This window comes from Chiloscyllium plagiosum, unplaced genomic scaffold, assembly GCF_037043375.1.
Source record: "Chiloscyllium plagiosum isolate Xiang-an unplaced genomic scaffold, Cpla_swu_hap1 HiC_scaffold_5, whole genome shotgun sequence".
In the NCBI taxonomy this organism is placed as follows: Eukaryota; Metazoa; Chordata; class Chondrichthyes; order Orectolobiformes; family Hemiscylliidae; genus Chiloscyllium; species Chiloscyllium plagiosum.
In genome coordinates this window covers 95,261,765-95,276,154 of record NW_028270143.1, presented here as the reverse complement: position 1 = coordinate 95,276,154, position 14,390 = coordinate 95,261,765, and the positions used below count along the sequence as shown (strand labels likewise).

Genomic DNA, 14,390 nt, shown 5'->3' with positions numbered 1-14,390 from the left:
CAGATGCTGGAGATTAGAGTCGAGACTGAGGTGCTGGAAAAGCACAACAGGTCAGGTAGCATCCGAGGAGCAGGAGAATCGAAGTTTTGGGCATAAACCCTTCATCTTGATCAAATGAACCCTGTGGTGTCCAAATGTTTACATCTTGCCAACCAGAAAAAGACCCATTTATCCTGACTCTAGCTTTGTTGTTTTTCCAGCACCCCACACACGGCCCATGAAATCAACCATGATGGACATGACCTTTTAATGGCTGAGCAGACTTGAGGGGCTCAATTGCTGACACCTGCTCGGAGTTCTCATATTTGTGTATCAACTTATTGCCATTAAAGAAAACTACAAGTTGGGGCAAGCTTAAACCGTGAAAACTGATGGTAAAATGAAGGAAGAATATGTTAATATTCTAGGGCATGCTGATATTGATGAAGTGGTGATACTTGGTGTCTTGAGAAACTGGAGAACAGCCAATGTTATTCCTTTGTTTAAGAAGGACAACACGGTTAATCCAGGAAAGTACAGGCTGGTGAGCCTTACATCAGTATTATGGAAATTAATTAAGACTTTTAGGGACAGGATTTACTTGTATTTGAAAAAGAACAGACTTGTTAAGGATAGTCAGCATAGCTTTGTACAGGAGAGGTCTTGTCTCTCAAACCTGTAAGATTTTGAGAAAGTGACAAGGGTGATTTATCAGGGGCAAGGTAGTGAATATTTTTTACACAGACTTGACTAAAACATTTAAGGTCCCTCACGGCAAGCTGGTCCAGATGGTTAAGTCACATGGGACACATGGCAAGTTGCCAAGTTAGATACAAAACTGACTTGTTCATAGAAGACCTGGTCACAGTAGCTGTGGAGAAGAGTTTTTCTGACTGGAGGTCTGTGTCAGTGGTGTGCTGCAAGGATGAGTGTTGACCTCATACATTAAAGGACAAAAGGCTAACTAGGGAGAGAATAGGGCCCCTCAAAGATCAGCAAGGCGGCCTTCATGTGGAGCCGCAGAAAATGGAGGAGATACTAAATGAATATTTTGCATCAGTATTTACTGTGGAAAAGGATATGGAAGATATAGACTGTAGGGAAATAGATGGTGACATCTTGCAAAATGTCCAGATTACAGAGGAGGAAGTGCAAGATGTCTTGAAACGGGTAAAGGTGGATAAATCCCCAGGACCTGATCAGGTGTACCCTAGAACTCTGTGGGAAGCAAGAGAAGTGATTGCTGGGCCTCTTGCTGAGATATTTGTATCATCAATAGTCACAGGTGAGGTGCCGGAAGACTGGTGGTTGGCAAACATTGTACCTCTGTTTAAGAAGGGTAGTAAGGACAAGCCAGGGAACTAAAGACCAGTGAGCCTGACATCAGTAACGGGCAAGCTGTTGGAGGGAATCCTGAGGGACAGGATGCACATATATTTGGAAAGGCAAGGATTGATTAGGGACAGTCGACATGGCTTAGGTGTGTGGGAGATCATGTCTCACAAACTTGATTGAGTTTTTTGAAGAACAAAGAACATAACAGCGCAGTACAGGCCCTTCGGCCCTCGATGTTGCGCTGACCTGTCATACCAATCTGAAGCCCAATCTATTCCATGTACGTCCATATGTTTGTCCAATGACAACTTAAATGCACTTAAACTTGGCAAATCTACTACCGTTGCAGGCAAAGCATTCCATACCCTTACTACCCTCTAAGAAACTACCTCTGACATCTATCCTATATCTATCACCCCTCAATGTAAAGCTATCCCCCCTCGTGCTCGCTGTCACCATACTTGGAAAAAGGCTCTCCCTGTCCACCCTATCTAACCCTCTTATCTGTCTCTATTAAGTCACCTCTCAGCCTTCTTCTCTCCAACGAAAACAGCCTCAAGTCCCTCAGCCTTTCCTCGTAAGACCTACCCTCCATACCAGGCAACATCCTAGTAAATCTCCTCGGCACCCTTTCCAAAGCTTCCACATCCTTCTTATAATGTGGTGACCAGAATTGTACACAATACTCCAAGTGTAGCCGCACCAGAGTTTTGTACAGCTGTAGGATAACCTCATGGTTCCGGAGCTCGATCCGTTGATTAATAAAAGCTAAAATTCTTAACAACCCTGTCAACCCGGGTGGCAACTTTCAAGGATCTGTGTACCTGGACACAGATCTCTCTGCTCATCTACACTACCAAGAATCTTATCATTAGCCCAGTACTTTGCATTCCGGTTACTCCGGCCAAAGTGAACTACCTCACACTTGTCCACATTAAACTCCATTTGCCACCTCTCAGCCCAGCTCTGCAGCTTATCTTTGTCTCCCTGTAACCTACAACATCCTTCATCACTATCCACAACTCCACCGATCTTAGTGTCATCTGCGAATTTACTAACCCACCCTTCTATGCCCTTATCTAGGTCATTTATAAAATGAATGAACAGCAGTGGACCCAACACCGACCCTTGCGGTACACCACTAGTAATTGGAGTCTGCAATGAACATTTCCCATCAACCACCACCCTCTGGTCTTCTTTCAGCAAGCCAATTACTGATCCAAACTGCTATATCTCCCACAATCCCATTCCTCCGCATTTTGTACAATAGCCTACTGCGCAGAACCTTATCGAACGCCTTGCTGAAATTCATATACACCACATCAACCGGTTTACTCTCATCTACCTGTTTGGTCACCTTCTCAAAGAACTCAATAAGGTTTGAGAGGCACGACCTACCCTTCACAAAACCATGCTGACTATCCCTAATCAAATTATTCTTTTCTAGATGATTATAAATCCTATCTCTTATAACCTTTTCCAACACTTTACCAACAACGAAGGGAAGGCTCACTGGTCTATAATTACTAGGGTTGTCTCTACTCCCCTTCTTGAACAGGGGAACCACATTTGCTATCATCCAGTCTTCTGGCACTATTCCTGTAGACAATGACGATTTAAAGATTAATGTCAAAGGCTCGGCAATCTCGCCCTTGGCTTCCCAGAGGATCCTAGGATAAATCCCATCTGGCCCAGGGGACTTCCCTATTTTCACACTCTGCAGGATTTCTACTACCGCTTCCTCGTGAACCTCAATCCCACCTAGTCTAGTAGCCTGTATCTCAGTATTCTCCTCAACAACATTGTTGTTTTCCAGAGTGAATATTGTCGAAAAACATTCATTTAGTGCTTCCCCTATCTCCTGACTCCACACACAACTTCCCACTACTATCCTTGATTGGCCCCAATCTTACTCTAGTCATTCGTTTATTCCTTAAATACCTATAGAAAGCCTTAGGGATTACCCTGATCCTATCCGCCAACAACTTCTCATATCTCCTCCTGACTCTTCTGAGCTCTCTCTTTAGGTCTTTCCTGGCTACCTTGTAACCAACAAGCACCCTAACTGAGCCTTTACGTCTCATCCTAACATAAGTCTTCTTCTTCCTCTTGACCAGAGATTCCACTTCCTTCGTAAACCACGGCTCCCGCGCTCTACAGCTTCCTCCCTGCCGGACAGGTACATACTTATCTAGGACACTCAGGAGATTTTCCTTGAATAAGCTCCACATTTCTATAGTGCCCATCCCCTGCATTTTCCTTCCCCATCCTATGCTTCCTAAAGCTTGCCTAATCGAATCATAATTGCCTTTCCCCCAGCTGTAACTCTTGCCCAGTGGTATACACCTATCCCTTTCTATCACTAAAGTAAACATAACAGAATTGCAATCGCTATCACCAAAGTGCTCACCTACTTCCACGTCTAATACCTGGCCAGGCTCGTTACACAGTACCAAAGCTAATGTCGCTTCACCCCTTGTTAGCCTGTCTACAATACTGTGTCAGGAAGCCCTCCGGCACACACTGGACAAAAACTGACCCATCTATAATATTCGTACTATAGTGTTCCCAGTCAATATTTGGAAAGTTGAAGTCCCCCATGACAACTACCGTGTCTCTCTCACTATCGTGAATATCTTTGCTCTCCTTTCCTCTACATCTCGAACTATTCAGAGGCCTATAGAAAACTCCCAACAGGGTGACCTCTCCTTTCCTGTTTCTAACCTCAGCCCAAACTACCTCAGTTGACGAGTCCCCCAACATCCTTTCTGAAACGGCAATACGGTCCTTGACCAACAATGCCACACCTCCCCCTCTTTTACCATCTTCTCTGTTCTTACTGAAACATTGAAATCCTGGAACCTGCAACAACCATTCCTGTCCTGCTCTATCCAGGTCTCCGAAATGGCCACAACATCAAAGTCCCAGGTACCAACCCATGCTGCAAGTTCATCCACCTTATTCTGGATGCTCCTGTAACAAAGAGGATTGAGGAGAGTAGAGCGGTCGATGTGATCTATATGGACTTCAGCAAGGTGATCGACAAGGTTCCCCATGGGAGACTGATTAGCAAGGATACAGAACTGGCTCAAAGGTAGAAGACAAAGGGTGTTGGTGGAGGGATGTTTTTCAGACTGGAGGCCTGTGACCAGTGGAGTGCCACAAGGATCGGTGCTGGGTCCTCTACTTTTTGTCATTTACATAAATGAGCATAAGAGGTACAGTTAGTAAGTTTGCAGATGACACCAAAATTGGAGGTGTAATGGACAGCGAAGAGGGTTACCTCAGATTACAACAGGATCTGAACCAGATGGGCCAATGGGCTGAGAAGTGGCAGATGGAGTTTAATTCAGATAAATTGCGAGGTGCTGCATTTTGGGAAAGCAAATCTTAGCAGGACTTATACACATAATGGTAAGGTCCTAGGGAGTGTTGCTGAACAAAGAGACCTTGGTGTGCAGGTTCAAAGCTCCTTTAAAGTAGAGTTACAGATAGATAGGTGTTTGGTATGCTTTCCTTTATTGGTCAGAGTATTGAGTACAGGAGTTGGGAGGTCATGTTGCAGCTGTACAGGACATTGGTTAGGCCACTGTTGGAATTCTGGTCTCCTTCCTATTGGAAAGATGTTGTGAAACCTGAAAGGGTTCAAAAAAGATTTACAAAGATGTTGCCTGACTTGGAGGATTTGAGCCACAGGGAGAGTCTGAACAGGCTGGGGCTGTTTTCCCTGGAGCGTTGGAGGCTGAGGGGTGACCTTATAGAGGTTTACAAAATTATGAGGAGCAGTGATAGGGTAAATAGACAAAGTCTTTTCCCTGGGGTGAGGGAGTCCAGAACTAGAGGGCATAGGTTTAGGGTAAGAGGGGAAAGATATAAAAGGGACCTATGGGGCATCTTTTTCACGCAGAGGGTGGTACAGATATGGAATGAGCTGCCAGAGGAAGTAGTGAAGGCTGGTACAATTGCAACTTTTAAAAGGCATTTGGTTGGGTATATGAATAGGAAGGGTTTGGAGGGATATGGGTCGGGTGCTGGCAGGTGGGAGCAGATTGGGTTGGGATATCTGGTCGGCATTGACGGGTTGGACCGAATGGTCTGTTTCCATGCTGTACATCTCTATGACTCTATGATTCTATTTGGAAATTTGGGCTGAAAAATGGCAGATAGAATTTAATCCAGATATGTGAGGTATGCATTTTGGGAGGCCAAATCCAAGAGGAAAGTATACAAAAAATTGTAAGACTCTTGCAAGCATTGACATACAAGTTCATACCTCGCTGAAAGCAGCGAGACAAGTGGATAAGGTAGTAAGACACATACAGCATATTGGCCTTCCTTGGTGGTGGTGGTGGTGGTGGTGAAGAGTATGATGCTGGAAAAGCACAGCAGATCAGGCAACATCCAAGGAGCAGGAGAATCGATGTTTCAGTCAAAAGTCCTTCATCAGGAAACAGGCTCGTGGGCCAGGGAATAAATGGGAGGGGAGGTGGGGTTGGGGGTAAGATAGCTAAGAATGCGATAGGTAGATGAAGGATGGGGCAGAAGGTGATAGGTCGGAGGAGGAGGAGGGTGGAGCGGATAGATGTGAAAGGTGATGGACAACTCAGGAGTGAAGTGCTGAGTGGAGGCTTGGGACGAGGATAATGTGGGGGGAGGGGAAGTGAGGAAACTGGTGAAACCCACATCAATCCCATGTGGTTGCAGGGTCCCAAAGTGGAATATGAGACATTCTTCCTCCAGGCTTCAGGTGGAAAGGGTTTCACGTTGGAGGTGGCCCAGAACCTGCAGGTCCTTGATGGAGTGGGAGGGGGAGTTGAAGTGTTTAGCCACAGGACGGTGGGTTGGTTAGTGCATGCGAGTGCCCCAGAAATCTTCTCGGAAGCAATCTGCAAATGGGCATCCTGTCTCCACAATGTAGAGGAGACCACATCGGGTGCAATGGATACAGTAGATTACATTGGTGAAGGTACAGGTAAATTTCTGTCAGATGTGGAAGGATCCTTTGGTGACTTGGACAGAGGTGAGGGGAGAGGTGACAGCACAGGTTTTGCACTTCCTGCGGTGGCTGGGAGTGGGGTGTGGGCTGTTGAAGGGCATGGATCTGATAAGGGAGCCCTGGAAGGAATGGACCCTCCAGAACACTGATAGGGGTGGGGAGGGAAAAATATATCTGATGGTGGGGTCTGTTTGAAGGTGGCGGAAGTGGCAGAGAATGATGAAAGTTGGTGGGGTGGAAGGTGAGGACCGGGGTGGGGGGGGGGGGGGGGGGGGGTCTGTCCTTGTTGTGCTGGGAGAGGTAGGGTTCAAGGGCAGAGGTGCCATAAGAGGAGGAGATGCACTGAAGGGCATCGTCGACCACGTGGAAAAAGGGAAACTTCGATCTTGGAAAGAGGCCATCTGGGACTCTTTGGTTGGGATACTGAATATATAAGTTGGCAAGTCATTATGTAGCTGTACAAGACTTTAGTTAGGCTACATATGGTCTATTCTGTGTAGTTCTGGTCACGACACTACAGGAAGGATGCGGAGGCTTTGGAGAGGGTGCAGAAGAGGCTTATCATGATCTTGTCTGGATTGGAGTGCATTAGCTATAAAGGACAGGATGGAAAAAGTTGGATTGTTTTCACCAAACTGATGGAGGCTGAGGGAGCAACCTGATAAAAGTACAGAGGAATCTCAACTTTCAGACATTTGATTATCTGAATATCTGATTCTCTGGCAGGATCACAAGGTCGAAAATGTGTTGCTGGAAAAGCGCAGGTCAGGCAGCATCCAAGGAGCAGGAGAATCAACGGTTCGGGCATAAGCCCTTCTTCAGACTTATGCCCAAAATGTCGATTCTCCTGCTCCTTGGATGCTGCCTGACCTGCTGCGCTTTTCCAGCAACACATTTGCGGCTTTGATCTCCATCATCTACAGTCCTCACTTTCTCCCCCAGGATCACAAGGTCCCAATGCTTGGTTAAAGTATGTTATCCGGCATTCAATTAACTGAACCAAATACTCCCCATCCATAACTTCAGATAACTGAGGTTCCTCTGTATGTAAAATCATGAGAAGGATTGATAGGGTGAATGGTTGGAGTCTTTATCCCAGGACTAAAATATGTCAAATACTAGAGGACATAGGAGGGAGGAAGGTAAGCTTTTATTTTATGCAGAGGGTGATAAGTGTGTAGAATGCACTGCCAGGGGAGGTGGTAGAGCAGATACACTACCAATGTTTAAGAGGCATTTAGACAGATACGAACAGGCTGGGAATAAAAGGGCAACAAATCACGAGCAGGCAGATGCAATTAGTTTCAAATGGCCTCATGGTTGGCACTGATTTAGTGGGCCAAAGGGCCCGTTCCTGTGCTGTACTGTTCTATGTTCTAAACAAGGATTAACCATACTGCTAAGTGCTGTTTCAAGAGCATTGGGTGTCCTCATACAAAGAGGAAAGTTAGCATGCAGGCTCAGCAAGCAAATCAGAAAGGAAATTAGATGATGCCTGAATTGCAAGGGGATTAAAGGTATAGAAATAAAAAAGAAAGCTTTGCTGCCTGCTCTTGTACAAAGTTTTAGTGAGATCGCAGTGCGTGGGTTTTGGTTTCGAAATTTAAGGAAGGATATGCTATATTTGATTTGGAACTGCCAACATTTACTAGATTGGTCTCTGTGATAAGAATGTCCTATGATGAGAGACTGAGTAAATATGATTTATATTTTCTAGAGATGACAATAAACTCAATCTAAACATTCAAGATTTTGAAGAACTTTGTAACCTAGATGCTGAGAAACTGTTTCTGTGGGTCTGGGAATCTAAACCATTAAAAGGGCATATTCTCTGGATAAGGGATCAATCATTCACGACTAAGGTAAGGAGGAGAAACTGTTTCACTCAAAGGGTTGCAACTTGTTTACCCTAAATGAATCAAGGGATATGGAAATCAGGTGGCAAAGTGAAGTGGCAATACAGGATTAGCCATAAACATATTCAATGGCAGAGCAAGCTCAACAGACCATTTGGTCTAGTCCAGCTCTAATGTGTTGTTCTCTCATAAAAACACACAAGATAAGAAATAGGAGTATTGAGAGAGAAGAATATGCAAAGATGAATCGGAGATGATTTTCAACAAACACATTTCACAAAGGATGAAAATAACAGGATAGCACAATGGCAATAACTGAATTTCAATAAAGGTTGTGTTTAACAGCTGTCATAGTGAATTACAGATTTTATGAGCAAAATGGTGTGAAACATACAACTCTTCATTTGTGAAAGGAAAAAAACAGTCCCATGGGAATAGGAAGATGAAAGTATGAGATCCAAAGGCGAAGTCCTCACATATCAAATTAATGATTTCACTGACAAAGCTAAGAGCATCAGAAAAGACAGTGCAGCAGTAAGACAAGTAAGGTACAGAATGCCTAACTCACCAGACTAACTACAGGTCATTCTTGCAATAAACACGTTTCATCAGTGCAAATTGGCTGTAATGCGATTGAAGAATTGTGGACATTGTTTGGGTAATGCAAACTTTCTACTGAACAGGTGTAGCGATTTTCTATCAGAGATCTTTTATAGCACAATTTTCTATTGCAGTTTTCCATACATTATTTTCTATAGCAGGAGGTTGCAGAGGAACACAACTGTCACATTATAGCACAGCAACCTGTCATGCAATTGATGACTTGTGGACATTGTTTGGGCAATGCAAACGTTCGACTGAATGGGTCTCGTGATTTTCTATTAGCGATCTACTATAGCACAAATTTCTACAGCAGTTTTCCACAGCAAGGGTGCAGAGGAATACAACTGTTGCATTGTAGCCAAACAACTTGCATTCCAAAATTGACAAAACTGCTTTTAAAGTTCAATTTACTAAACATTAATGTATAGGCTCATAAAAGCATTAATGAAAACAATGACAGAAATATTTTAGAAGTTGTATTTGGATGCAAGAAAAAGCTTTTAAGATTATCTTCAGGCCAATCAGGAATACAAGTTGGATAATTCAGTTAAGATCATTCAAAACAGTACAACTGAGCAATATTATTGGCTTGTCCAGAACAGCAGTTAAATGTGGCTTCATTATAAAAAGGTACAAAGAATTAAATATTAAGAACAAAGGGCAGATGATTAATTTATTCTGACAGAATATCCTTGCCTCTGGGCCAGAAGGTTTTGGGTCGTGTCCTACCAGCCCAGAGGTACTTCATCACATGCTCGAGCAGAGTAATTAAAGTCACTATAAATAGGCACAGACCAATCATCATACAAGTCTGAAATATCTGATCTTGTCTCAGTTCGGAAACAAGTGAGCCTCAGTCATACAGACCGGGTGGAAGTCCAGCCAAGAACAACAGCTACAGTAGGATACCTCGCAAAATATATAAACAGACACTGACTAAAATTTAGGGAGGGGATGGCATTATTAAGCACGTGAAGATCCTGGCATTGTGATATTGTCTTTGGACAATCCAGAGACCAAGGTAAAACATTGGAAACTCAGTTCAAATTAAGTCTGGAGTTGCCTTCTTAAAACACTGCAGTTCATTAGGTACACTCAGTACTCACAGGGTAGGCAATGGCCTCGTGGTATTATTGCCAGACTATTAATCCAGAGACCCAAGTCATGCTCTGTGGACCTGGGTTTAAATCCTGCCAATGGCAGATGGTGGAATTTGAATTCAATAATCATCTGGAAATAAGAGTCTAATAACGACCAGATGTAGGTGGAAAGATTCTTGCTGCAAAATTTCTAACTTTTGACCTGTTCTTGTAGCCACAGAATTTATATGTTGAGTCCAGTTTAGTTTCTGATCAATGGTAACCCCAAGGTGTTTTAGAGTGGGGGATTCAGTAACAGTAATGCATGGATAGATTCTCACTTGTTGGAAATGAGAATTGCCTAGCACTTGGAGTCAAAAGATGTACACAACAGAAATAGACCCTTCAATCCAACACGACCATGCCAACCAGATATTCCAACCTAATCTAGTCCCACTTGCCAGCACCCAGCCCACATCCCTCCTTAACCAATGTCCTGTACAGCCGCAACATGACCTCCCAACTCCTGTACTCAATACTCTGACCAATAAAAGGGAGCATACCAAACGCTCTTCACTGTCCTATCTACACGCGACTCCACTTTCAAGGAGTTATGAGCCTGCGCTCCAAGGTCTCTTTGTTCAGCAACACTCCCTAAGACCTTACCATTAAAGGTGTATAAGTCCTGTTCAGATTTGCTTTTCCAAAATGCAGCACCTCGCATCTATCTAAATTAAACTCCATCTACCACTCCTCAGTCCATTGGCCCATTTGCTCAAGATGCTGTTGTAATTTGAGGTAACCTTCTTCACTGTACACTACATCTCCACTTATGGAGCATTCTCTCAGAATGTAGTTTTGTTAGAGATGCTTGATCAAACGTGCCTTTAATATCAGGGGTAGTCACTCTCAGTTGAATTCCGGAATTCACTTCCTTCGAGATCAGGAGTTGCATGGCACTAATAAAATTTTAACTGAGCAATGAATAGTTCACTGCCAAGCAAGTACTCCTTTTGCTAATGAACCATAACAGGTGGGTTCATACTCTGGCCATGTTGGATTTGTTTTGCTCTTTGTACATTGATCATACCTGGGCAATAATCCCTAGTGCTGGATAGATGTCAGTGTTTTAGCTGCATGGGAACAAATGCAAAGGGCAAGACAAATTCTGGAGCAGACATACCTGAGTACATTTCTGTCGTTCTACTGGGGCCTAAAGCCAGTGCAGTATCTGTTGCTTTCAATCTCTTCTTTACCATATGGCAATAGATGCCAGTCTTCAGTCAATTCAGTCATGCTAGGCACCTCCAGCACAGGCAGAGATGGATCATCTACTTGCCATTTCTGGCTGACAATTATTGCAAATGATTCAGCCTGCATTTGCATACGGATTGCTTCTCCCCCTCCCACCAACTCACCTTGCCATCATGGAGATAAGGGATATTTTTAGAGTCACCTCTTCCAATGAACTGTGACAACATGTGGCAGGACTGAAGAGCCTAGATCAGATTGGTTGATTGTGGAATTGCTTTGGTCTGCCAATTGCTGCCTATGCTGTGTGCATGCAAGTACTTCTGCATTGCACCTTCAAGGTGACAGCCCGGTGCTGCTCCTGGAGCCCTCCTGGACAATAATTGATGCCCCAGCCAGTGAGGCTCACATTCCTTTCAAAGATAAATAAAAATATTCATAATTAAATAAAAAGCATGTCCAGATTGACTGTGGTCCTAATATTGACCAAACTAGCTTCCTACAATACTGCATAGGTGAGATGGAAGGATCCCAGCCATAAATGCGCCTCATCACACACTTGTGAACTTTCAGTGCAGCCGGGACAGGATTTGCTTCTTCTAATGAGTCAACCCCCAAACTACAAAACACACACATTCATGACAAATTAGAGCCACAGAACTATTGTGTTCTCAGAGGAAAACTCTCAAGTAGGTACATGTTTATCCTATGTCCATGAAACAATAGGGTCACTGGCAAGGCCAACTTTTAGTGCCCATCACCAACTGCTGTGAAGGTGTTGGTGGAGAACTGCGTTCTTAAATCAATGCAGTCATATGGGAAACACATTGTACGGTAGAGTGTTCCAAGATTTTGACCTAGCAACAATCAAGGAACATTGGATATATTTCCAAGTCAGGATGATGTGTGACTTGGGGGTGATGGTGCTCCCCTGTGTTTGTTCTCTTTTCTAAGTAGTAAAGTTCAGACTTTTGGAAGGTGCTGATGAAGTCATATTCACAAGTTGCTGCAGCGCAGCTTTAAATGAAACACACTGCTGCAATAACTTGTCATTGGTGAAGAAAGGAGCAAATTTTAAGGTGATTGGTATCTGATTCAATTTCTGATAGTGAACATACATTTAATAGGCTTGCTAAAAACAATAAATGGGAATTCAGATCCTGATCTCGCCCTACAGTCTTCAATGCCATTAAATTAATAAGCTTAATCGATTAGTTGAATAAAAACTTATCACTGAAATCTTATACTGCATATTAGTTAACGGTACTGGATTCACAGATCAAAGTACCAAACTAATCTCATGTCTGCATTTGGTTAAATTCTGAGCAACTAAAAGTAATACAAAAGAATCTCCATAACTGTGTTGTTTTAATACCAATGTTACTTATCCACTGATGCCCATTTATACCTTTTCACTAAAAGGTCTTCGCCAGGGCACAAGTCATATGAAAGCATTTTTAAGTAAAACATTGTTCTGAAATTAAAGTGGGTGGACATAATTCTAATTCTACAAAAGGGAAAACGTACATTTGCCAGCTTTCTCGCTGAAAGCAGGGAAACAAAACTCATTATTTGCTGGCAAACACAAAAATCTTGAAAATGTGCTGTCTGTGGGATTTGTTGTAATGTTGAAGTCAACTTTAGGCTGTTACACAAAACTTACAACAGCCAGTTAGGTAAAGAGAGTAATAGAATCAGTAAGCATCTTTACTATCTTTTATTCCATGAAATTTGACAAATCTGAACACAAAAAGAATTATAAACCTGAATAAGTAATCATGGTGGAAATGCACAGCAAGTCAATCAGAACCTGACAGAAAACAATTTGGCAGCTTGTCTTTTCTGTCACAGACAGAGTGACAAATTATGTCTGCATCAATACCATTGTGCTAATGTCTGCAATGAAATACAAATGGCTGATCAGCCAAAGATAAATGCGTTGGTGAGATTACAGGACAATTATGTAGTGCCTCAGAATTAAGCATGGTATGACAATATAGTTTGAAAATTTACAACAAAACAGTATTACCAGCACAGAATTCATTGATGAACATTTCTCTAAATTGGATTTCAAAGTGAATTTCTACACTTAATGTTTTAAAGAACAGCAACATGACGCTCTTAAGAATTAAGGATTGAAGTGACCATAAATTAAAGTATGCTAGAAGCTCAAGTCAAAGAATGCTCCAAGTAACGTTTTGGACAAAGCCAAATTTCTCAATCGCAAATACAGTTCATTTTCGATAAACAACATCCATGTCAAAAGAATGAATTTCCAAAAACATGACAAAATTAATAAATCCTTGACAACTTGATTTAAAAAAATGACCATTCTAGAACCAATTTTTTCCTCATAATTAAAGTTAATATTAATGTTTTAAAATCACTGTTGAAGTACTGCTGCATATTTTATAAGTCTTTAGTATTGCTCAATGATGCTGCATTACAAATCTTTCAGGTAGGAATTTCCTTCACTAAAAATACATTACAACCATACAGTTTTCAAAGTATTAATAATGTCATTTTCTTGCATGTTGGTGGGAGAGCAAAGACAATTTATTATGGTAGTTTTTGGAATTTCTTTTAATTTGGAAATATTCCAACAACGCTCAGCAAATCGCAGCACGGTGGCACAGTGGTTAGCACTGCTGCCTCACAGCGCCAGAGTCCTAAGTTCAATTCCCACTTCAGGCAACTGTGTGTGGAGTTTGCACATTCTCCCCGTGTCTGCATGGGTTTCCTCTAGGTGTTCTGGTTTCCTCTCACAATCCAAAAATGTGCAGGTCAGGTGAACTGGCCATGTTAAATTGCCCGTAGTGTTAGGTGAAGGGGTAAATGTAGGGGAATGGATATGAGTGGGTTGCTCTTCGGAGGGTTGGTCTTGACTTGTTGGGCCGAAGGGCCTGTTTCCACACTAAGTAATCTAATCTAAGTACAGCACTAACTGGTAGAAGGTTTAGTCCACGTGCGCCCATCCTCTGTATTTGCAAGAATTTTACCTATTTGCGAAATTAAACTACTCTTTAGAAACACTGAAGATGATTATTTGAATTACTAAATAAGCATACTGCTCAGAGTACCAAGAACTGTGCAACAAATGTCATTACAGGCCATGAAGGAAGTGGACAAGTAATACAAGTTGTCCCAACAGTGAAACTTTAGTCTTCATAGTGAAATTCTGGGAATTCCCAATTTCTAGCTATTTAAATCAGACCAACTATAAACAAGCACAGAATGCTGAAAGTTGTTGCTGTGGCTAGTAAAAATGAACCAACCCTAATGTTCCACATT

General features: G+C 42.6%; 1 protein-coding gene across 8 annotated transcripts in view; it reads right to left on the bottom strand.

The window, feature by feature from the left end:
* Positions 1-14,390, bottom strand: part of LOC122550321 (zinc finger E-box-binding homeobox 1) — a 178,268-nt gene that overhangs the window by 98,326 nt on the left and 65,552 nt on the right. The window lies entirely within an intron of this gene.